At 40.9% G+C, this 23,565-nt stretch overlaps 1 protein-coding gene and 1 pseudogene across 1 annotated transcript in view; one reads left to right on the forward strand and one right to left on the reverse strand.

Annotated features, from left to right (window-relative positions):
• Positions 1-23,565, reverse strand: part of trh (PAS domain-containing protein trachealess) — a 736,895-nt gene that overhangs the window by 404,032 nt on the left and 309,298 nt on the right. The gene's annotated exons all lie outside the window — the stretch shown is intronic.
• LOC145989668 (transaldolase pseudogene) lies at positions 21,826-22,827 on the forward strand (annotated as a pseudogene).

The raw sequence follows: 23,565 nt of genomic DNA on the forward strand, positions 1-23,565 counted from the left end.
CTTCGATAGGGCACTCCAGAGGGAGTGTCTCGAGCGGAAGTTCTTTTTACCCCGGATGAGACAAAAAGTACATCACTGGAAAGAGTACTAATATGATATTCCGATGGACCGTTCTGATTCTATGACGTTAGAGAACTATAGCTGCAGTAAGCACAAGTTTCGAAAAGTCTCATTTGTCTGGGTCTCCTCGATGGTGTAGTTGTATCGCTGTCGTCTTGTAACCAAGGGCTTCTGGGTTCGATGCCATTACGTTTCTCTCTCTCCCTCCCTGCCTGGCGAGAGAAGAGAGAAGGAGAGAGAAAAAGAGAAGAGGTCCTCTCCCTTAATCATTTCCTTCCCTCCTCCCTCTCCTCCTGTCCATTTCTACTCTTTCCTTCTCTATGAGAGGGAGAGAGAGGGAGAGTACAACTTTTTCTCTCTCTCTCTCTCTCTCTCTCTCTCTCTCTGGAATCTGAACCAGTGTGTAAACGGTAGGATCAGTCCCCATTAGCTTATATGACGATTAAGTGGAGCTTCAAATTTGACCAACATTTGGGGGAAATCTTGTAAACATACAGACCAAGAGATGGCAGTACTGGTTACTGATATATAAAATGCTTACTAAAATAGCTTGAAATTAAAATAACAATTGAAAGACTTAAATTATAAACCGCAATTTAACGCTTTGGTAAAGATTCACATTTAATGAATTATTCTTGGAAGGTCTTAAATAGAAGACAGAAATGAGAGAAGTGACCATCCATGTACATTTTTGACTACCTCTAAGTTGTTACATGGGACAGGATTTCACAAGCAAGAATAAATAATACATATCTGTGTCCCGACATCATATCTCGTATACTTTCCCTGTTTTGTTTCGCATAATAACGGGTGGTGGACTGTCAGAAGTCAATTTAGTTGGTAGAAGATGAAGATTACTATGGTGAAAAACGCAAGATCAACTACCAAGCGACAGTCTCAGAACTCACATTACCCACAACACGTCATTCATTCAACTACTCCCAACAGAAGCCAAGGAAACGATACTTCAGAGATCATCACCGGTATCTAGCAACCACGACGATTTCACAAGATTAATTTCGATCGTTAAAACTCCTAGTAAGTGTATTATGATTACAGCATTTTTTTTAATATTTAGAATCGCACTTATTCCAATTTTGGATAATCGCGACTGTAAATACGAGCGATAAGTAGACCCGGATTTTTATGTAATATCAAAGTACAAAATATGTACATAAATATGTAAAAATAATTGGTAAAATAATATGAATTATCAAAAGGATATGTAGCTAAATATGTAGTATTAAGGAATATTTAATATTAAGAATAATCGAATATCCAAGCAATTTCAAGAATTCGGTAGGAACATATTCAACATAATTTTAAGGACATAAGTTGTTCAAATTAAAATTTGTATCAAATTTATAAACTCAAAAAAACGCAGCAACGTGTACATATTTAAGAAATTTCAGTGATTGTAAAAAAAAAAGAAAAAAAAGAACAATCGAATGAAAATACATAGCTACTTTTGTACTTTTTGTACAAGGGAACAAACATATTGTGTAACTCGCTACGTACAGGAAAGTAGCTTTCTTATCCACCAATGCCAAGTTTCTAAGTGATTTGCCTTGTTACGTACCCAATAGGACCAAGTAATGTAAATAGTTTGCCAAAGAGGAATAGAGATGGCAGCACCAGGCGTGCAAGATTAAGAACTGGCATAATATATGTGAATAACTTTATAAATAAGAACAAAGCAAATTGGAAAGATGAACAACAATAGAATATATTATAAGAAGACAAAGAATAAATATGAAATAAATAAATTAATATATATATTTTATAAATCAAATTAGTGATCATATGTAAGTTAATATGAAAATTAAGGAAGTCAAAGCACAGATACAAGTTTGGGTCTTTAAACAGATATTGCGTCTGTCCGATTGATTTATCATTCGCATAGCGGAAATTTTGTTTACATCAGTAGCGAGCGCGTTCCAATCGACGCCCCACAGCACTTTTTGGTTGCGCGTTTTAACCGTAGCACCTACTTGGATGCGCGTATCAATCGTTTGCACCAAGTATACACTCTGTTGTACTCGGTTAGTGTTGGCGCGTTCCAATCGCAGCCGCAAGGGAGGATATTATTATTATCCCCAAAGCTTAAAGGAAAAAGTTAAAAAAGGATAAAGTAATTCGTTAAATAGTCAAAACATAAACAAATTGAAATCCAGAGGGAAGTTTACAAAGAAGACAAGAAGGGAAGTCCATTAAGGGAAGTCCAGATCCTCCATATTGAGAAGGAAGTCCAGATCCAGACCGTCCATTGAGAAGGAAGTCCCGATCCAGACCGTCCATTAAGAAGGAAGTCCAGATCCAGATCTGTCCATTACGAAGGAAGTCCAGATAGAAGAATATTCAAATAGAGAAAATAAATAATAAAAAGCATATTGAGATAAAAATTGACTGTAAACAAGAAAATTATAGAAGAAAGTAGCTTATCATGTAAATATTCTTACTCCATGTATCCTGTGTTTAAATAATATATTCGTTTAAACGTCTCCATTGGAAGGCATCCTGTCTGGTTTCCAAATGAAGGTAGCAGCCTAAACCTAAAAGCGAAACGAATATATGTAATCAGAAACCTGTGGGGGGAGGAGAAACAAGCATCTTTCGATAAATAACAGTTCCCGTATTTTTTTTTATTATTTTCTTTTTGTCTTCAGCCTGTCTTGGCAGTGCATTTTAGATGACCGTATGCACTATGCATCTAATCGATCAGAAAATATGACATCACATCAGCTACTAATTTTCTTATCATGCTTCAGAGATCGAAAATATAGGAAAAAGAATCATCAAGATAGTAAAAAATACCGAAATATGTTGTTTTATGTAAAGTAAATGAGCAAATATGTAATATTATGGCAAATATGTAAAAATATGTAACATAAAGCTTGTGCAAAATCATTTCAGTTACATAATTCGTTGACATTTTCCTGTTCAAGGTATGTATCTAGAATGGAATAGAATATGTAATTACATACAAATCCGACCTCTAGTGATAACATGAAAGAACACCAATGTTCAGGCCGGGAAAGCCCAAAGAGAGGCTGTAAGGCAACAGTTGTGTCTAAAGAGTGGCTGTAAGGCAACAGTTGTGGCTGTAAGGCAACAGTTGTGGCTGTAAGGCAACAGTTGTGTCTAAAGAGTGGCTGTAAGGCAACAGTTGTGTCTAAAGAGTGGCTGTAAGGCAACAGTTGTGTCTAAAGGGTGGCTGTACGGCAACAGTTGTCTAAAGGGTGGCTGTAAGGCAACAGTTGTGGCTGTAAGGCAACAGTTGTGTCTAAAGAGTGGCTGTAAGGCAACAGTTGTGTCTAAAGAGTGGCTATAAGGCAACAGTTGTGTCTAAAGAGTGGCTGTAAGGCAACAGTTGTGTCTAAAGAGTGGCTGTAAGGCAACAGTTGTGTCTAAAGAGTGGCTGTAAGGCAACAGTTGTGTCTAAAGGGTGGCTGTAAGGCAACAGTTGTGTCTAAAGGGTGGCTGTAAGGCAACAGTTGTGTCTAAAGGGTGGCTGTAAGGCAACAGTTGTGTCTAAAGGGTGGCTGTAAGGCAACAGTTGTGTCTAAAGGGTGGCTGTAAGGCAACAGTTGTGTCTAAAGGGTGGCTGTAAGGCAACAGTTGTGTCTAAAGAGTGGCTGTAAGGCAACAGTTGTGTCTAAAGAGTGGCTGTAAGGCAACAGTTGTGTCTAAAGAGTGGCTGTAGGGCAACAGTTGTGTCTAAAGAGTGGCTGTAAGGCAACAGTTGTCTAAAGAGTGGCTGTACGGCAACAGTTGTGTCTAAAGAGTGGCTGTACGGCAACAGTTGTGTCTAAAGAGTGGCTGTAAGGCAACAGTTGTGTCTAATGAGTGGCTGTAAGGCAACAGTTGTGTCTAATGAGTGGCTGTAAGGCAACAGTTGTGTCTAAAGAGTAGCTGTAAGGCAACAGTTGTGTCTAAAGAGTGGCTGTAAGGCCACAGTTGTGTCTAAAGAGTGGCTGTAAGGCCACAGTTGTGTCTAAAGAGTGTCACCTTTCATCGACACCTATCCACTTCTTGAAGACTTTGCACTGAACGATCATACCAGCTGATTATTTCAACATGAGTCGAGCCCGTGTTAGAACAGCTTCCACTTTCCCAAAGGCAAACAGAACGAATAGCAAAGAATGACAAAGTACTTTCCACGACCGATTTCATAATTGTTGATATGACAAGGAAGATGACATTCGTGAAGAATGCGACTTAGGTATACACATGGCACATCTCACCTGTAGATGTCGTTTTGTTTCATGCATGACATTGATAAAGGAACACTAACAAGGAACACCTATGACCCGTCCAGGATTTCGAACCTGGGACCCCTGCAGACAAGGACCTATTCAGAAGGGGGGCGAAAGACTTACCAAGTACAAAAATTAAATAATGAAAATATCCAAATATTCGTTGTTTAACATTTGTTGTATAATCGAGGGTTAGTTGCTTCAATTTACAGTAAAATCTCGTTAATCCGGACTAATGGGGGGATAAGTTGACCGGTTTAACGAAAGTCCGGATTAACTGAAATAACCTAAAAGAACAGTAGAAAGTGCTTTAAAACTCCGTTTATAGCAACAAAACACGTTTATTATGGTGTATTTAAAGGGCATAGGCCTAAATACACTATACAGTACAGTAGACTGCCTTTTCTTTTGAAGTTCTCTTGTTGACTTCTAGCCACATTTAAAACCTTGCATTCTGCTCTTTTTTAGCCTGTTGCCTGTCCGGATTAAGTGAAGTCCGGTTTATCGGGGTCCGGATTAACGAGGATATACTGTATTTAGTTTTTTATAATTATTTTATTTAACATATACTTGATCTGTGTGTGTGTCTAAACAAAAAGTACCGCAGTACAATGACTCCTTCGTTGCATAACAACAATTATTTTATTGGGAGACGCTTGAGACTAAAATATCCTACCGCACTGTCAAGGTTCCGGACCCTCCACCCCCCTCGCTCTTCCCGAAAGACTTACGAAGTACTAACAATGAGAATATACTTGTTTAGCATTTGCTGTTAATCGAGGTTATTTATTCCCACCGAACTTTGAATGACAGTACCAAAGATATTAGAGTCTGAAACTTTAATTTTCGTCAACTGGATCTAACATTCTTTCTTGTTACCAAATAAATACATGAATTCTTTATCTATTTGACATTAATTTCCTCGCCAGGGCAGTAGCTTTCATACAAATTTTAGCAATCTTAACTACACGCTTGATAATGAATACAGGCTTTTACATCTCTATTCTTACAACGTTTTTTTACATATTAATGTAATTATATCAATACAATATTAATATTTATTAATTATTATTTTAATTTAATAGAAGTATAATACAATTATTCTAATTTAAACGCTTATAATATTATTTATAATTATGATTTCTGGGACACTTGGTTCGGACCCAACCCCCCCCCCCCCCCGAAGCCTGCAGATGTAGCGCTCTGTGCTAACCATTCCACAACGGAGGTCGGCCCGAAGAAGGGGGATATGAGAAGATTCAATAATGATGCATATAATGTAAATAATAATTATCAATAATAAACATATTTCTAATATTACGATTATTATTATTATTATTAATAATATTTACAACTATTATTAATATGTGTGCGATACTTTGTTAGCGTGCAAGAAGAACTCCCAAAATACATTCCAGGTACGTGACTGCCACTGGCGTACGGAGAGTGGGGCTGCTGGGACTACAGCCCCCTCCGAAATTTTAACATTTTAAAATTAAAGCAGTAAATAATTCGGGGGGGAACAGTAGCAATTGAAACCCCTCCTTAAAAAGGACCACCGATTATCATTTTTGAGAGTGGAAACTTGTATACGAAATATCTTATTGTGTATCTCGTCCTCTTAGAACGTGGTGGCTGTGCTACCCACCATAATAGAGACCTATCCCACAAAAAAAAAAAAAAAAAAAAACTGTACACGGCAGTGGTGTCTGCTACACCTACAGTTACTTAAACAGTCATTACAGCTTCCGTTACTCGAAAACAAGTAATTGTTGCTTGTGACTGCGTGTGTCACTTCCAAGCACTGGTAGAAGTCCCAATAGCTTTTTCTGCGGAGACCACAAGCAAGAGATGGACGATGAACTTACAAAAATCTTATCCCCAAGGTCTTCTCTCGGAGACCCAACACTTCCTAGCGTTGCTCGTAGAAATGTTGATGTTTGCTCAATGAATCTGGAAGGTGCTAGACATTCTGTGGCGTTGTGCAAGGTGATACGGAGGACTGTGTACACACGACGAAGCCCCGAGCCGCGCCCTGGCATTCCATCGGCAGTCGGGGCTATCTTCACGGCAGCCCGAATCGTCGGCCTTGAATGCGCAGCGTTGCCAAGTCGTGTCAAGCTCTGCTCTTGGGTCCGATCCACCGAAAAACCTGCCTGGCTATCCGGGGAGGTTGATATGAATTGTTATAGTGCCCAGTCATTCTACGAAGTAGTCGCACAACGCAGGCCAAGTACAATCCTGGTGCTGATGTAATACAGGGGCGACGGGAAACTGGACGCGTTTCAAGTTTCAAGTCCTGATTTTCTTTAGCGACGCAAATCTAAACTGGGCAGAGGAAATCAATACTCGATAACTGAAAATATATACATTTGTTTGTATGAGGATACAGAGAGAACATTGATGGCGTCTCTTTGTAACCAATGACTCCAGGGTTCCACTCTCTGCGGGAACACTGCACTGCTTCCGATACCAGCTTCAAACTGTAGGCCCAGGCCAAATAGCATACCTGAACGTAAAAGCGGACTTTTAGAGCAGAGGGGAAAGAGAGAGAGAGGGGAGAGAGGCAGAGAGAATGTGGAGAAGAGAAAAAGAGAAGTGAGAGAAAGAGAGAAAGAGGGAAATGGGGGCAGAGAGAGAGAAAGAAAGCAACATACTTGTCTTTCTCCCTCTCTTTCGTCTCATTTTCCATATCTTTTTCTCTTTCTCTCTGCAAGAGAGAGAGAGAGAGAGAGAGAGAAAGATAAATAGAGAAAGAGAAATATAAATAGAGAGAGAGAGAAATAGAGAGAAAGAAAAAGAAAGAGGGAGGATGAGAGAGAAAAGAGAAAGAGGGAGAATGAGAGATGGAGAGGAAGTGAGATGGAGAGGGAGAAAGATAGAGAGGGGGGAGAGAGAGAGAGAGAGAGAAAGAAAGGTCAAAGACAACCAAAGACCAATAACGCAATGATTAAAGGCCGACCCAATGTGCTACGCCGACAGGGGTTCTGGGTACTAATCCCGGTCTGGGCACGAGTGTCCTTTGTAAGTATCCCTTTAACAATTCCGTCACTCATTCTCACCGTTGCGATTATTCCAAAGTAGCCGTAAAGCGAAGTAAAATAAGGCAAATTAACATTTATAAAATCAACAATAAGACTAATCACTGATTTTGGCGATATGTTCACATACTACGTCTTGCGAAATAATTCTTGGTTAATATGAGAATCGATAATTTACCGTCTACAAGCCTTATCTATTTTATGAGTTTAAATTCACGATCTGTCCATTCTGTATAGTGCATATTGAAGCTGTTGAAAGGAATATAAATACGTATGCTAAAAGGAATGGGTCTTGTCAGCTTTTATGCCATTTAATGTCCCCTGCGTTGATCATAAAAACTGCTTCAGCCTGTGCTGCCATCTATGAGGAACTTTTAAGAAGCGTCATTTTTTTTTTCAGACATTCTTCAAGTAGTTTGAAAATACTTGCTAGTCCCGAATTGTGCCTTGTAAATCAGCAGTGGTTTGGGGCTTGGACTGGTACTCAAGACAAGGACACCCCACAAAAAGAAATAGGATGGCGTTAGGTCCGGAGATCAACTATAAGCGAATTTTTTCCTCGGAATCTTAATGCATCAGCTACAATCAAGTTGTTACTTCTGCCGCACCCTCGAGTGTTCAGGTGTTAGAGGTGGCACCCCATGTCAACCTCTCTTCCAGTGGCGTATGCTGAGTCTAACACCTGGACTAACACACTAAGACACCTGGTCCTAGACTATAGAGGAAGGGAGAAGAATAATAGGCTCATTCTTCACGTCAAGGAAGCCACGTTGCCATCCCAACGGTAGTCAGGTTGCCAACTCCCAATAATTCAGGTTGCCAACTCCCAAGAATTCAGGTTGCCAACTCCAAAGAATCCAGGTTGCCAACTCCAAAGAATCCAGGTTGCCAACTCCCAAGAATCCAGGTTGCCAACTCCCAAGAATGCAGGTTACCAACTCCCAAGAATCCAGGTTGCCAACTCCCAAGAATCCAGGTTGCCAACTCCCAAGAATCCAGGTTGCCAACTCCCAAGAATCCAGGTTGCCAACTCCCAAGAATTCACGTTGCCAACTTCAGAATCGCCATTACCTTCAGTATTTAACTTCCTAGGATTCAGGCTTCGCAGATAGCCTAGCTAGCCTGGAATATACGCTCCTGCTCTTTTCCACGTAGTACACCATGGACTTCATTTTGGAGACTAACGAGGCTATGGCGCCTGGACCTGCAACCAGAATAATAAACTGTAGGAGTTGTGTTGTGTCGGTCGCATATGCTCGTAACTGTAATTTTATCACTTTTATCTTATGACTATTCATCCTCGTGTTTGCAGTGACAGAAAGGCGAACTGAAATAATCAAATTCAATCAATCAACGAATCGAACGTTTGGCCCCTTCCGAAAAAACTGGATACGCCTCTGACCACAGTGTAAAACATTGAACTCTTCCCCGCTGTAATAATGCAGGAAAAGTATAAAACGAGAAACTAAAAATAATAACTGACGTAAAAGAACATTATTTTTTCCACTGCGAAGCATTTTACAGGACGTGCAGCATTCCTGGGGGAAGATTTAAGGTTGTATTGTTAACGCACAAAAAAGACTTTCAAGGCCAGGCTAGGAGTGCAATGTCGAGGTATGAAATCATCACTCGTTTAAAAAAAATCATTAAAATATACTTGTACAAAACTTCGCTTCTGAATTCAATTAATATTTCCACCGGCTACCGCTCACAAATAGCTAGAAGGGCGTTAAATACGATAAAGTTGACTCACGACATGAATTACATGGTATTAACAAAGCCATGGTAGATACGGTGAAAAATGGCCACACGGATTCTTCCAATGACGTACGACGGAAGATAGCGCATTCAATAACAACTAAAAGTGGAAAAACGATGACACACATACTTTTCCGAATAATATACGCATTAAAATACATGTCGCAAGCTACCGGTTCCTAGGTGTAATGTAATAATTTTCCCATGTCCCCCCATTATGCAAGAACGTCATATGGCGCATTGAACCATCTGCAAAGAGAAGACGCATTGCCCCTTTCGACGTTGTTCTAGCAGAGGTCTCAAGGACAAAAATGTTTTGCGAAAAGAATGCCGGGAGGAACAATCCAAGCACAACAATGGACCGGGACACACGTTGCTGTTCTGGCGAAGATGAACACATGCATTCTTAGTTTGAATTGGAAGGACATTTTGTACATTCCAGCACAGGTCATGGATTCCCTTTCTCCACTACGCCAGCAGAGTATTATTGTTGTTTCTTTTACGTGTTGCCGCTGCTAGAATTTCTGTACTAGGAAGTATTTTCGACCCACTTGAAGAATGTCTGGAAAAAAATGAAGCTCCTTAAAAAGTTACTCATAGATGGCAGTACAGGCGGAAGAAGTTTTTATGCTCAACGCAGGGGACATTAAACGGCCTAAAAGCTCACATACCTATTCCTTTTAGCATACATATTTATATTCCTTTCAACAGCTCCAGTATGCACTATAGAATGGACAGATACATTTAAGCCATGAATTTAAACTCATAAAACGGATAAGGCTTGTAGACGGTAAATGATCGAAAAAATCCACACAAGATGGCACTGCATTACCTTTATATGGAAGTCGCAACATCAATAAAAGAAATACAAGCAAAAGTATTCAAGCTCAAGATATAGTACTGCGAAAAAGTTCGACAATAGCAGAATGGAGTTTCGGAATGCGTTGCCAGATTGCCAGTGAGTATGACATGACATATTCTCAAGTTCTTACTACGCAACAATGATATGAAAAATACAAATTTAACCAATAAAATGAAACCCGTATATATGAACATTCGCGCTTCGTACAGTATTGCGAATAGACAAGGAATATGAGTTCTTAAGTCCACTTTGTGCATAGTAAGACTACTGTAATCGGTACTGGACCTACAGTTTAAAGTGGGTTCCGAATAACCATGTTGTAATGTAAACTTTTGTGGTGCCATATTAAGCCACAATCTTCAACACACGGACACGACACAACACAACTTCCGAGGGAGGAAGGATTATACTGGCGTCAGTCTGCAATGCCAACAGAAAGGGAACGAGAGCGAAGGCAGGGAGAGCGAAAGAAACAAGACTGTAGCGTGCGACTGTCGCGGACCCGTTCACCGGGAAAGACAAGCGCTGATGCCGGGCCGCTTGCCGCCGAGTCTCGTAGCGAATGTCAGGGAATGCGCTGTAGTTAAAGTGTTAAATTGTAGGTCTAGTCCCCGATTAGCCTTACTGTGCATACAGTGGATTTAAAACACCAAATCAATCAATCAATCCTAGTCTCTTATGCCTCAGACCGCTTCTAGCAGAGACATCATTAGGTTACGTTTTACTTCAAGGGAACAACCAAACTACTGACATGCGAAATGCAGAGAGAGAGAGAGAGAGAGAGAGAGAGAGAGAAACGTGCATCAACCTGTAACGGAATGTTTATAGCGCGCATATATAGGATTTATTTATAAAATTAAGCGATTGTATTTGCATATTATATACACGAACGTCACTTTCTTCCACAGCTACAACTTCAAGTTGCATTAATGTTTACATCATGTTTCACTTTTCTTCTTTTCTCCTTTGGCGTGTAGGGAATGTAATCTCGGGTTCCTGCTTCCATTCCAAAATCCAGAGATTACAGAATTCAGTCCCGGGTATTAAGACATTATTTGCAGCACGCATTCCGAACATATTTTGCGTCTGTATATCCATCCAAGCTTAAGAGTAAGCTACATTCCATTTCCTGATGTTAATTTCTTTAGCAACAATCTTCCTACTATCTTCTCTAGTTAAAACACTATTCATTACTGCCACAGCGGCTTCAACCTTATCAATATAGGAAGGACAACAATGCACCCGCTATGAATGATTTATATAGTACAGACCGATCTTCGAGAAATGGATTGGCAGGATATACAACGGTTCTTTTCATTTGTTACAATTTGTTTTGCAAATGAAAATGCAAAAAAGGGATGAAGGCACAATGATGCTATTTGTAATAAGAATATTTTTGCATTATGTCTTATGGCGGCCTGTACACCCATAATGCATTGCCGCTTTCGACACACAACTATATTTTGCAGCCGCGTAGAATGGACGAAAAGAAAAGAACAAGAAACAAGGCGATAAATTATCACCTTCAACGATCGGGATCCCGAGTGTCCCGAAATTCCGGGATTATTCAAATCTCGGGATTTTATTCCCTAATAGCGTTGTTTTATGTCTGTCAGTTCTAGAAATAGTGATATAATTACAGTATTATTATTATTAAGTTGCATTCATTTTCAAGCGTCTTTAATTATGTTCAGGTTAACCAGTAATATGTATGGTATTGGACAATTTGAACAATGCTGTTCACACAGATTACTGATGTTCCTTCAAGTTCCCATATTAATATAATCGAATATTAATAATAACCCTCTATTAAACAAAAATTGCCTACAAAATATTTAGTTAAAAATATGAAAACAGTATTTTTTAAAAAGGTCGGTATTGCTACTGCAACCATTTTCTCTCTTCTTCTTCTACAAGAACCAAACCCAACTAGCCTAACTTAACTACCACAGATTATTTATTACCCCAAAAAGCTACCAGCCAATAGGAATGCTTGAAACAGTTGCAGCAGCAATCCTTTTTAAAATTACTTTAGCAGTTATACTCATGCAGTTATACTGATTTGAAACTAAAAATATACTGTAAGTTATAAACGATAATAGACAACAGTAGGAAACTTTTAAAAAGCACTTCCCAAATACCTTTATATCATCATCTCCACGCGTTTCTTTTTCTTACAGAACTGTTGTATGTTCAAAAATAGTTTAATTTTTTTTTCAAAAAGATGGCACACGTTAGATAAATAAAATATTGAACACATTTTGAAGCGTCTTGTTGAACCACACGTATAATTCTATTTAAAAATCATCTCTAAATATTAGTTATGAATAATTTAGAATACTCGAAGCAACAAAATGATCTATTTTCTGTAAATGAATGCAAAACATGACACTTCGTATAGAATACGTATCGTTATCTACTCGTTTAACCACTTCATAATGCCGTAATCTACTTTGTTACGGTGAATTTCAGTTGAATGCATCTTGGACAAAAAATGATGTATCTGTATAACGAAGCAAACTGCAGCACTATCGCGGCACTAATCAGTGAGATGAGTGTGCACACAGCTGTTGTTGTACGCCGCCATCTTGTAGATACATCTTAAATTTCCACAAGAAGAATAGATGGCTAGTACTCATATCGTCGCACTAATTCCAAAAACATGGCAATGTGCCTAACCTTATTTTTGATATAAAAGCATTTTAATATTGAATATCCTGGGGGAAAACCTGGTTTCACATTTGGATAAATGTTGCCATGGGTAAAATTTGTAAGTTAGCATAGGAATCTATCAACAAAAAGCAGTCAAACTGCACTAGGTGAAAAGTAGAAGTTTGCATGTGAACTCGGTGATCAAAGAGGGATTTCATGATTAAGAACAATCAGAGCCATCTGATATTCTAGTGTCCAATTGCAAGATCCTTGGTGGAGAAGCTCTCTGGACTCTTGTACAGTCACGGACACTGCCGGCTTGTAATGAATACATTGACTTTCAATGGAATCGTTACAAGCCGGCAGTGTCCGTGACTGTACAAGCAATAGAGGTGTTGCGAATGTGAATTCGTGTACGTAATCGTGCGTGAACTCTCTGCACATCACACTCAATCCATATGACGATAAGTTGCATTGACTTCAACGACCACATCGGACCTGTCATCTCGGATGCAGTTCTGATCAAGGAAGAAGCGGGGCAAGAATTATGGATTTCGACCTCTGAACCTGAGGATAGGTCATATATTCCCGTCACGTGTGCCTCATACGTGGGGAGAGTGCGCTAAGTTATGAAGTGACATCCAGGCGAAGGCAGAAGCCTTGTGGCCCAGTAAACCCGATCTAGTGGACTGGTGATGAATACCAAGGAGCAAGGAGACTTGCGATCCATCACACACGCACAAGCCTCTCTGCATATACTGTTACGTGTGTAAGAAACCTGTTCGTCTCGCCTCGGGGGAGTTTGGACTTGGGTTCCAGCGAGGGAGCCACTCTTGCGTGATCATCAATGTTGCCAACTGCCCATTTGGAGAGAAATGAAGATCTCTCCGACTCGAAGACGAGGATTCCATATGCCACTTCATGTAAACCAAAATTCCAGAAACGAGAACAAGGTTATGTAAGGTTCCCAAAGAGAATTGCAACGTGGCAAAAAGCACATACGAAATGTGGACGTAGGGCTCACGATATCTGAATTTGTTTTTAAGTTAATGTGATCAGCACCACGGTAGAACATCTTTCAACTCCTCAGTTGCTCATTTTTAGAGGCTCTGTGATCCTCAGAGTCGGACGTCTTGTTGATGATATATCACATGTTCATATTCTCAAGAAGGTCGGACATGGGTCATGCAATAAGAAATATGAGCCGCTAACGGTAAGGGTACATGCAGATGACACTGCAGTCCCAACATCTTTCGATCTGAATTTTATGATAAAGCAGGTATTTGCTTTTATCAATGTCATCAGTGCTCGAAGGGGATACGGAAGATGGTATCCCGCCAGCTAGCAATTTCTTCCCCCAAAGAATCCCCCACCGAATAGAAAGGTGTCTGTTCGAAACATCTATAAATTTCACATTGTATAGTTACCTATCGTCAAACAAATTACAACCGAATGGCAGAATAGAGCTAAGGGTGAGTTAATAGTGGCCCCAAACTGTCTCGCTGTCACAATGCTAAACCATACGAGCATACCCCAGCTAACATTTTCCACTCGAGGCGCACTGTCATCATGTGACATGCAAAAAAAATCGTACGGTTAGGTAAGTTTGTAAGTCAATCTTATGCACAGAAAAGCTAATCGCGACTCATGCTGCTGCAGTTTTAAGTGGGATTCGTACCACTATATTCCTTCACCGGGTCAAATCGTACGGTCAAAAAGTTTTAATTCTAGGATTAGGACTGAAGAATACTTCCGTTTTCTGTATCATTGCTCAGGAATGCAGCATAAATCATTTAAGCTATTAGGTTTTACTCTCACAACATAAATTAAACATTAGTTATAATTCCAACTCTTTATTGCTTATTTGATTGTTTGCCTAAGGTTCTAAAGGTGCAGACATCTGTATGCTTGGTGTGGTGTTACAGCTGCTGCATTGAAAACACTGTATAAGATGCATCCTGCACGTTTCACCTGACCCCCCCCCCCCCACACACAGAGAATCTAGCCTAGGTCCCCCGTGTGGCATTAAATAGAAAACAACTGAATGGTAGAGCGGAATTAACATCTCTGGTCGTTACGGTTCCAGCTTGGAGGCGAGTCGTAACTTCCCAAACATCCAATCAACAAGCGAGCCGATGCCGTCATATCAACCCCGCTTTTGAATGGTTTGACCACAAGCTTAATTGATCGAGTTAGAGTACCTTACGTCGCTTTTCTGCCACTTTGGCTAATCGCAACGATAAGGGTGATTGTTGATATGACGAAACTGATGAAAAGGCACAAAGCCGGGATTCGAACCCGGAACCTCTGCCCAGGGTTGTTAAAGTCCAGGAATCCATAAATTCTAATGGGTTCTATTGGGTTCCGCAAGAGGTCCGAAAAAGCTTCTTGGACCATATATAAATTGATCGTGAAAAAAGGCCCTTGGACCGAATTTAAATTAAATTGCAATACTTTACAGATAAGGTTCTTTACGGTCCAGAACCCATTTACGCTGATTTTCTCTCCTGGACCGGAACTGAATATATTTCAAAATCCTGGACCTGTAACAACTCTGATGTAAACGTGAACAACACAAATAACATCAATGGTCAGACAAAAAACAGCCATCGCTAGCAACACTGTACCCTTCCAGTTGGTATACCACGCGCATACATATGTGAAATATAATCCCGTTAGGTATTCATCGAGCGTGAAGACATGGACATCCACAGCCACCAACAGGCGAGGCACTTTCTTTCACTTTTCCGCTCGGCCTACCTACCTCCTCGACAATATTCCGAGGCGGGATCCGCACGTGATGCCCATGACGTATCGACCGGCTAAAGGAGGAACACTAGACCGGCAGATTCCTGCAGCCACGCCTGACTCCTTGTTATTCGGAAGTCGCTCCGAACCTCTTGGTGCTATTAAGTCAGACTGAATGAACTCACGTATTCAGTTAGTCAGTCTCTGAGTCACGTTTCTGATCAAGTCACGTCGTAATCCCACCAATAATTTTCGAGCGACTCGCCTCATCCTCCTGTTGAAGTCTCTTCGCGAAACTGAATGGTCCTGCGGCCATCCACTGGGGATAAATTATTCCAACGGCAAAGTACGTCTGCGGCCAATGTGTACTTCAACAATGACAGCCTTCTTTCAGTCTCTCCCCCACTGGTTCTCAACAATATCAGTGTTTGCAACTATATGCAGATGATACATTATTTCATCAGCAGATTGCTTCCACTTCCGTAGCATCCCCGATGGCGTGGTGGTAACGTCAAATCAAGGGTTCGATACCCGGTAGAGGCGCTCAGTGATTCGGACCCCACTTTAAAATGTATGTACAGTCCCGAATAGCCTTTCTGTGCATAAGGCGGACTTTAAAAACAATCAATCATAAAATAACCACGAAGCGCACCACGGGAACTGAATTCTTCCAGGCTAATGGCGTCAGGGAGTACCGTATGAGGCTGTGCGTCGTATCGTGTCTTGTCGATGGGTGTGTGTCTACAGGGTGACCACAAAGTCTGGAACCAATGGCGATATTGTTTTTCCTGACGCTGGATTTGAAAAATGAGCCCTGTGAAAGTGGCATCACGGTCACCTGACATCAACCCGATGGACTTTCCTACATGGGGAATGTTGGAATCTGTGAAAATTCTGAATCTGGACCATTGAGACAGTGTAGAGACTGGTAGGGTTCATATGGAGTACGATTTGCATTAAATAAATGTTTTCTTGTAGAAGTTAAATGATTTTAATCGTATACATAAACAATTCAAAATTAATGGAAACGTAACATCTACCGAAAGTTTCACGAAACTTAAGCGTATACCCTGTGAGAAATTTGGGACTACTGCAGGATATGAGTTAGAGTTGGGGGGCGTAAGGCACTCACATGTCAACCTCCGTTTCACGGAGTGCGCCCTGGGCTATATTGTTGCAAGCTGACGAGGCTCTGGCGGCTAATCGTGCGCCAGGATAACCCGCTGTGGGGGGTTGGGTTGTGTGGTCCATGTGTGTTTATCCCATCTCATCACAATTCACCCCTATCGTAGACATTAGCCAAAAGTGGCAGAAAAAGAAATGAAACCGAATCAATCAAAATCAATTCTTCGGCTTTGTCTCATCTTCATATAGAGATCCACAGAGACGTGTCCATCGGAATGTAAATTATCAGTGGGACGCAATCTTCTCCTTAAATTCGATGGACTATGTTTATCTTACGCCCGTTTCGAAAGAATTGTCACTCTTCAGCGTTTGTCAATGATATGGCAACTTCTACACAATTTTGCAAGCTGAGCATTCACAGGTACTCCTCTCATAGGTGGGGGCAAGGGGGGAACTTGCTCCACACACCCAATTTCCGGGTTTACAAGTTAAGGGTACTTTTGTCCCATTGGACCTGAGGGTACTTTTGTCCCATTGGACCCGAGGGTACTTTTGTCCCATTGGACCTGAGGGTACTTTCGTCCCATTGGACCTGAGGGTACTTTCGTCCCGTTGGACCTGAGGGTAATTTCGTCCCATTGGACCTGAGGAGCAAAGTGGTAATGAGTAGTATTTGTGATTTCAATGTAAGTTATTACGGAAATAACTCTGGACGCTACTCTTGTGGGATGGAAAACTTTTCGATTCTGCCCTCCGAAAGTTAAGCCTCTTGTTCGATTCTGACCCTTACACCCCTCCCGAAATTAAGCACCAAGTTCAATTCTGCCCCCCCCCCTACCCCGCGAGCCAGGTTCCAAGTTACGCCAATGGCTCCTCGTGGGCAATTAACTGCAGAATAACCATTTGGACTGCAGAGTCACATTCGGTTGCTGTCATTGATTTCTTGGTCCCTTTCCTCGGCCACCCCGGGGCTGAAAAAAAAATCCAACGTGAGGAAACTCCAAACGCGCCTCTCTCTCTCTCTCTCTCTCTCCTCGACTCCCTTTACCTGAAGCATCCAGGCTGTTCTCCCTCTTAACACTCCACACACACACACACACACACACACACTCAAACCCGAGAAGACCACCTTGAGCTCGGCCTTCATGGCCACCATACTTTTCTTGGACAACAGAGTGCCGCGGAGGGAAGGGTTAAGCGTTTCACACGGTTGCCACGTTTCCTCGTCTCCTGCGAAGGGAAACGTTGACAGAAACTCAAAGCGCGGCTTCCCAATTCGAGCGTCGTGGCACGGACGGACGTTCGGCGTCGCTTCTGACGTCACGATCGCTCTCTCTGTCACGTTCCGTGGACGTGACTCCAGTCCATCGCCTCCTCTCCGTTTACCCTCCGGAACGCGGTACGCACGAGCGGTGGATGACGTCAGCTGCGCCAAAAGTCTTATTGCGTGCTAATTTCACTGCATCTTCTCGCTTAGTGGTCACGCTCACTTTTCAATGTCTCCAAAGGCAAGAAGAACCGTATACATTTCAATCATTTAAAATTACGAAAAAGCATGTTTCTTCTTCTTCTAATTTAACACTTTAACGTGCCATGTGTATGAAATTGATACACAGGTAGTGTTGGGCGAAAAATATCGTCCAAGCGATATCAACTAGACGATATATCGTCACGATATTTGGCGATATATATCGTGTCGGCAATATATATCGTGTTGGCGATATATCGTCCCAATATTTTAGCGATATATATCGTTGGCGATATATCGTCACGATATTTGGCTATATATACCGTAGAGACGATATAGCGCAGATATCACGATACGGAAAAAGAAATTGTATCGTATCGTCATTGACGATATATCGCGATATCAAATTTCCGATACCGTCCATCCCCATACACGGGACATCTCTATGTGTATCAGATTGATACACTACTTGTAGGCAGCGTGTATACTTCTTATACACAGCAGCTTCATAAAAAGAAAGGTGAGTATGAAACTATCTCGTTAATGCTAAGTGTGTATGGTATAATTGTCATACACACAACCTAGGGAAGAATATATACAGACCGTGTGCATAATAATTATACACACCACCAAAATAGCTCATACTTCCCACAAAAAATACAAAATTCGGCCTGAAATTTCTTCTCTTTCACTAAACTGTATGATATTCCAAATTCTCAACAATTACCCCCGCAATTCCTTCTAGAGCATTCATTTGCTTTGGCTATTGTCTAGATATTCCCAATAGTTTCGTAGCTACATAAGTCTATTGTTAGTATCAAAGCAACGGGGAAAGTAAACCAACCACACGAAGATTCTCGTGAATTAGAAGAAATTTTAAGCTGACGTCACTTTTCAGATTTTGTCATATCATACCGGATTTTCGAAAGAAGGGGGGACATTTGGGCGTAGGTCAAAGATCAAGAAGAGCCTTCCTTACATTTTGAATTCGATGCCTTGGTCACCGAAGTTCTCGGGTTCGAGTTCCGACCGAGGGCATTGGCGCTATTTGAGAGCATTCCTTCGTCATTTTCATCTAATCATCCCTCATCGTCGCGATTAGGCAAAAGTGGACGAAAAGCAACATAAAATAACACAAATACAATACAGTTAAAATTTGAATTTAAAGACAACCAGAAATGGGTACAATATGGTTCATGCAACACTGCGACGGACAACTTGTTCTCGAAAATTTCTCGTCCTTGAGAAATCTTGTACGAAGTTCCAAATGATGAAACATTACATCTGTTAAGAATTCCTTCTAGACAGTTCATATGACTTGTTTTCCTTGATGTTTGATTCTGATGCAATTTTTGTTATTTGCCGTAGCTTTTATGCAACTTTTGGCTAATCGCGACGAGGTTGAGCTATGATATAATTGCCCATGCCCAGCCGGAATTCTAACTCGTGAGATCCGGACAACTATATGCCTCCGCCGGGTATCGACGATATTACCACCCATAAGGGCCCCAATCCCAGCCTTGATTCCCAAAAGAGGGTACAAATGACAGTGGGACGAAGACGAACCCCAATTAGCTTATCCGTATATAAAATTTCAACATTTTGACATCCCGCTATCTTCACAGCCACAACTGCTCACACGAAAACTAGATGTCATTGATCGTGAGAGCAGTAGGATAATCTCTTTTCGTCAAAGATACTAATAGTAGGTGAAGAATGTGTTTGCAGTGATAGAAATAGTACAGCTTTTACCTAGGCCATAGAAGAATACCTTCTCTCAAGACACCTCCAGAAGACAGATATGTCTATTTTGAATATCCAGCCACCATACACTCGTCGCACACATCGAATTCCTAATCAACCAATTACATCTGCGATTACTCACACGGCCAACCTGCAATGTAAAGCTCTTTCACAATCCTTCTCAGCGTTTGAGAAAAGCTGACATAAAATTATAATATATTTCTGTTACTGAATGAGTTAATGTAGTTATATAAAATTGTATTTAAGAGCGTTTATGAACTTTGTGTGTAAAATATATATTAAAAATGTATCTTATGTACTTATAATGTAAGCTGGGCATAAATAGCCACCTGTAAAGCTGCAACTCCAATAAATCTTTGTTGAGTTGAGACTTCTCAGCGTTCTCTTTTCTACAGGTTACCCCACTCATATAATAAACTGCCTACAAATATTGATATTTTCTTGTCAGAACGCAGTTTCCGACAATTGTAAATAATGTACTTGTAACTAAATTTTTTTCTGTATTGTATTTCCTTGTATTGTCTTGTTTTGTTGTCATTATTGTTATTTTCTTGTTGTCACAATTACTGCATCTTAAACTTTAAGTTAATAAATAAATACGTTTCAAAATTGTTTTTCTTTCTTTCTGGGAGGACAAACCATAGAAGGCAGGAACCACTGCTGGAATCTTCAATCCGAAGACACACACGTCCCACCATTGTCAGACAGGACGGACTATCTACAAACCCTTACTCAGCACATTGTTTTAGTAATTGTTTACAGAGATACGCTATTACGCGCATAATGACTTGCCATGAGTTAGTATTTTTCACGCTACTACAGCCGAGGATACCATCTTTTCATTATGCTAATCTTACTCCCTGTTTATGAACGACAAGGATGCCGCATACATTACTTGAGAAGGAAAGAATTCATGTTAATGCAACGGCGAAAAGAAGGAAACAATTGTGCAATGCAGATTTATTCGGTAGTTCAAGATAATGACGAGTATATGACCAGACATCATCACGGCTTTATCAATACAAGCTTCGGCGAGACAGTCTCTCTTATCGCACACTACTCGAGCACCGTCCTTCGCCTCCTGACGTCATTCTAAATGCTTTCGTTGTTAGCTTAGGTACAGGGTGCAAAACCCTGAGGGGATGGGGACAGAATGTTTGTCTCAAAAATTAACCCCCCAAAAATGTCCTGTTGGTGAGAGTTTTTGTTGTAACAACAAAAGATAAGCAATAAATTTTGACATCAAATATATATTTCAAACAATAATAACAAAAACAGTGATTGTTAAAACGTTTTCTCTCTTCCCCTCTCTCTCTCTCTCTCTCTCTCTTATCTACACCAATAACAATTTACTCACAGTAAAGTAAAAAAAAAAAGAAAGAATATATATCAAAGCAAAAGAAATATAACTATGAATTCTAATTGATTTATTAATAAATACTAAACAAAAACTTATACATAATGAATGTATTTTAACTATTTTCTAATATATTGACATCTTTAATCAGTTAGTAAAGCATTTCACATGCTTCTTCATAAATATCTAATGTAGCTACATATAAAGTAATATTAATTCCCTGTATAATAATGTATTTTAATACCTTGGGTACGATACGATATTTAGTAATTTACATTAGATTTAATAATTTTAATAATATATTTGTGTGTGGGGGTATGATTTAGATCTTCCTCCCCCCCCCCCCCGTCTTCAATGATGTAGCACCCTGGTTAGGCACATTAGATTTAGGTCTCTGAACTGTAATTTTTCTAAGATTATGCTAAGCGTTCTAGCCCTAAAACACCTAACAACGAAAGCACTTCCTGACGTCAGAAGGAAAAGGTTGGAGGTTGAGCAAGGAAGATGTTCGACAAGTGTGCGATAAGCGAGACCCTCAATGATGATAATAGTGGAAAGTATAACTTTCACGATTCTTACATAACGGGGAACGGATTTACAAGAATGTTTTTGCCAAGAAACATCCCAGAAGAAGCAAAAAAAAGCGGAAAAGAATTCAATAATAGAAAGTGGAGGAATGCACTATATAAGGAAGCTGTACGCAACAATGATTCCGCATTTGTTGCCGAGCGAGGATGTTGTCCACAACCAACACCTCGAGTTCATTGTTCCACTTGAAGAAGTTCAGCACGATCTCTGCAGATACGGCGGACTTCGAGACCATAAGGGACTTCAAGCCGGTGCACGCGACCACCAACCCTTCGCTGATTCTATCCGCATCAAAGCTGCCGCAGTACGAGCATCTTATAGAGGCGGCGGTGGACTATGGGATCAGCAAAGGGCGGATATTGACGGAGCAAGTTGATAATGCCGCGGATAAGCTGTCGGTACTCTTCGGACGGGAGATACTGGAGCAGGTACCCGGGAATGTCTCAACGGAGATTGACGCCAGACTCTCCTTCGACACGGACGGGAGTGTTGAAAAGGCACAGAAGCTGGTGCAACTCTACGAAGAGGAGGAAGTTTCAAGAGACCGTGTCCTCATCAAGCTAGCAGCCACCTGGGAGGGGATCCAAGCAGCGAGAGTACTGGAAAAAGAGCATAACATCCACTGTAACATGACCCTTGTCTTCTCCTTTCACCAGGCTGTGGCGTGCGCAGAGGCAGGAGCGACTCTCGTGTCGCCTTTCGTCGGGCGAATCTTCGACTGGCACGTCTCCAACGGCGACGAAGAGTTCTTCGAGCCGCTGGACGATCCCGGAGTGGCGACTCTCACAAGGATATACAACTACTTCAAGAAGTTCGGCTACCAGACCGAAGTCATGGGGGCTTCCTTCAGGAACATTGGCCAGATAACGTCCCTGGCAGGATGCGACGTACTGACCATCAACCAGGATCTTCTCAGGGACCTCAACACCAGCACGGAACCAGTGCACAGGTTCCTGGATGCGAAGGTGGCCAAGAGACTGATCTTCCATAAGGTGAAGCTGGACGAGAAGTCCTTCAGGTGGAACCTCAATGACAACCAAATGGCAACGGAAAAGCTGTCGGAAGGGATACGGAAATTCGCAGTGGACCATCTGAAGCTACAAGACATGTTACGTGACAGAATGACCAGTGATAGTGTGGTGGAGTAAAGTGAATGTAGGAAAAACGAACTGCTCATTGTGCCAAAGTGTGTGTGGATGTTAGTGTGTGTTAAGTGGTCTATTTCCTAACGGCAGTGAAGTGATATACACCCAGAGAACTAAATGCATCATATCGATTGATGCACCAGAATGCATCGATTGATGCACTAAAGTGTGTTTTATGGTTTCTTCAAAGAATCAGATTCACATTTGATGCATTTTAGTGCATTTTTGTATGTCGTGAAAGAAACACCAAAGTGCATCATTTGATTAAGTGAGGATTTATTTCAGTCGAAATGCACTTCAATGCATCAGTTGATGCGTTTTGATGCACCTTGATGCACAAGAATGCATCTCTTTTTATGATGCACTTAAACGTGTCGTCTGAGCTACACGAACTCTGTAGCTCAGACCAAACGTTTAAGTGCATCATCCAAAAGATGCAGGAAGGTGCATCTCGACTGAAAGAAATCCTCACTTGAATCAAATGATGCACTTTGGTGTTTCTTTCACGACATACAAAAATGCACTAAAATGCATCAAATGTGAATCTGATTCTTTGAAGAAGCCATAAAACACACTTTAGTGCATCAATCGATGCATTCTGGTGCATCAATCGATATGATGTATTTATTTCTCTGAGTGTAGGTTCCTGGAAGCAACTAGTCGTAGCCTATGATTGAATTCATGTGATAGAAAAAGTGCTACAACATGGATGTTCCTTATGAGGTATAGCTAGCTCAAAGA

This window comes from Lepisma saccharinum, chromosome 7 (genome assembly GCF_977018435.1).
Source record: "Lepisma saccharinum chromosome 7, izLepSacc3.1, whole genome shotgun sequence".
Lineage (NCBI taxonomy): Eukaryota > Metazoa > Arthropoda > Insecta > Zygentoma > Lepismatidae > Lepisma > Lepisma saccharinum.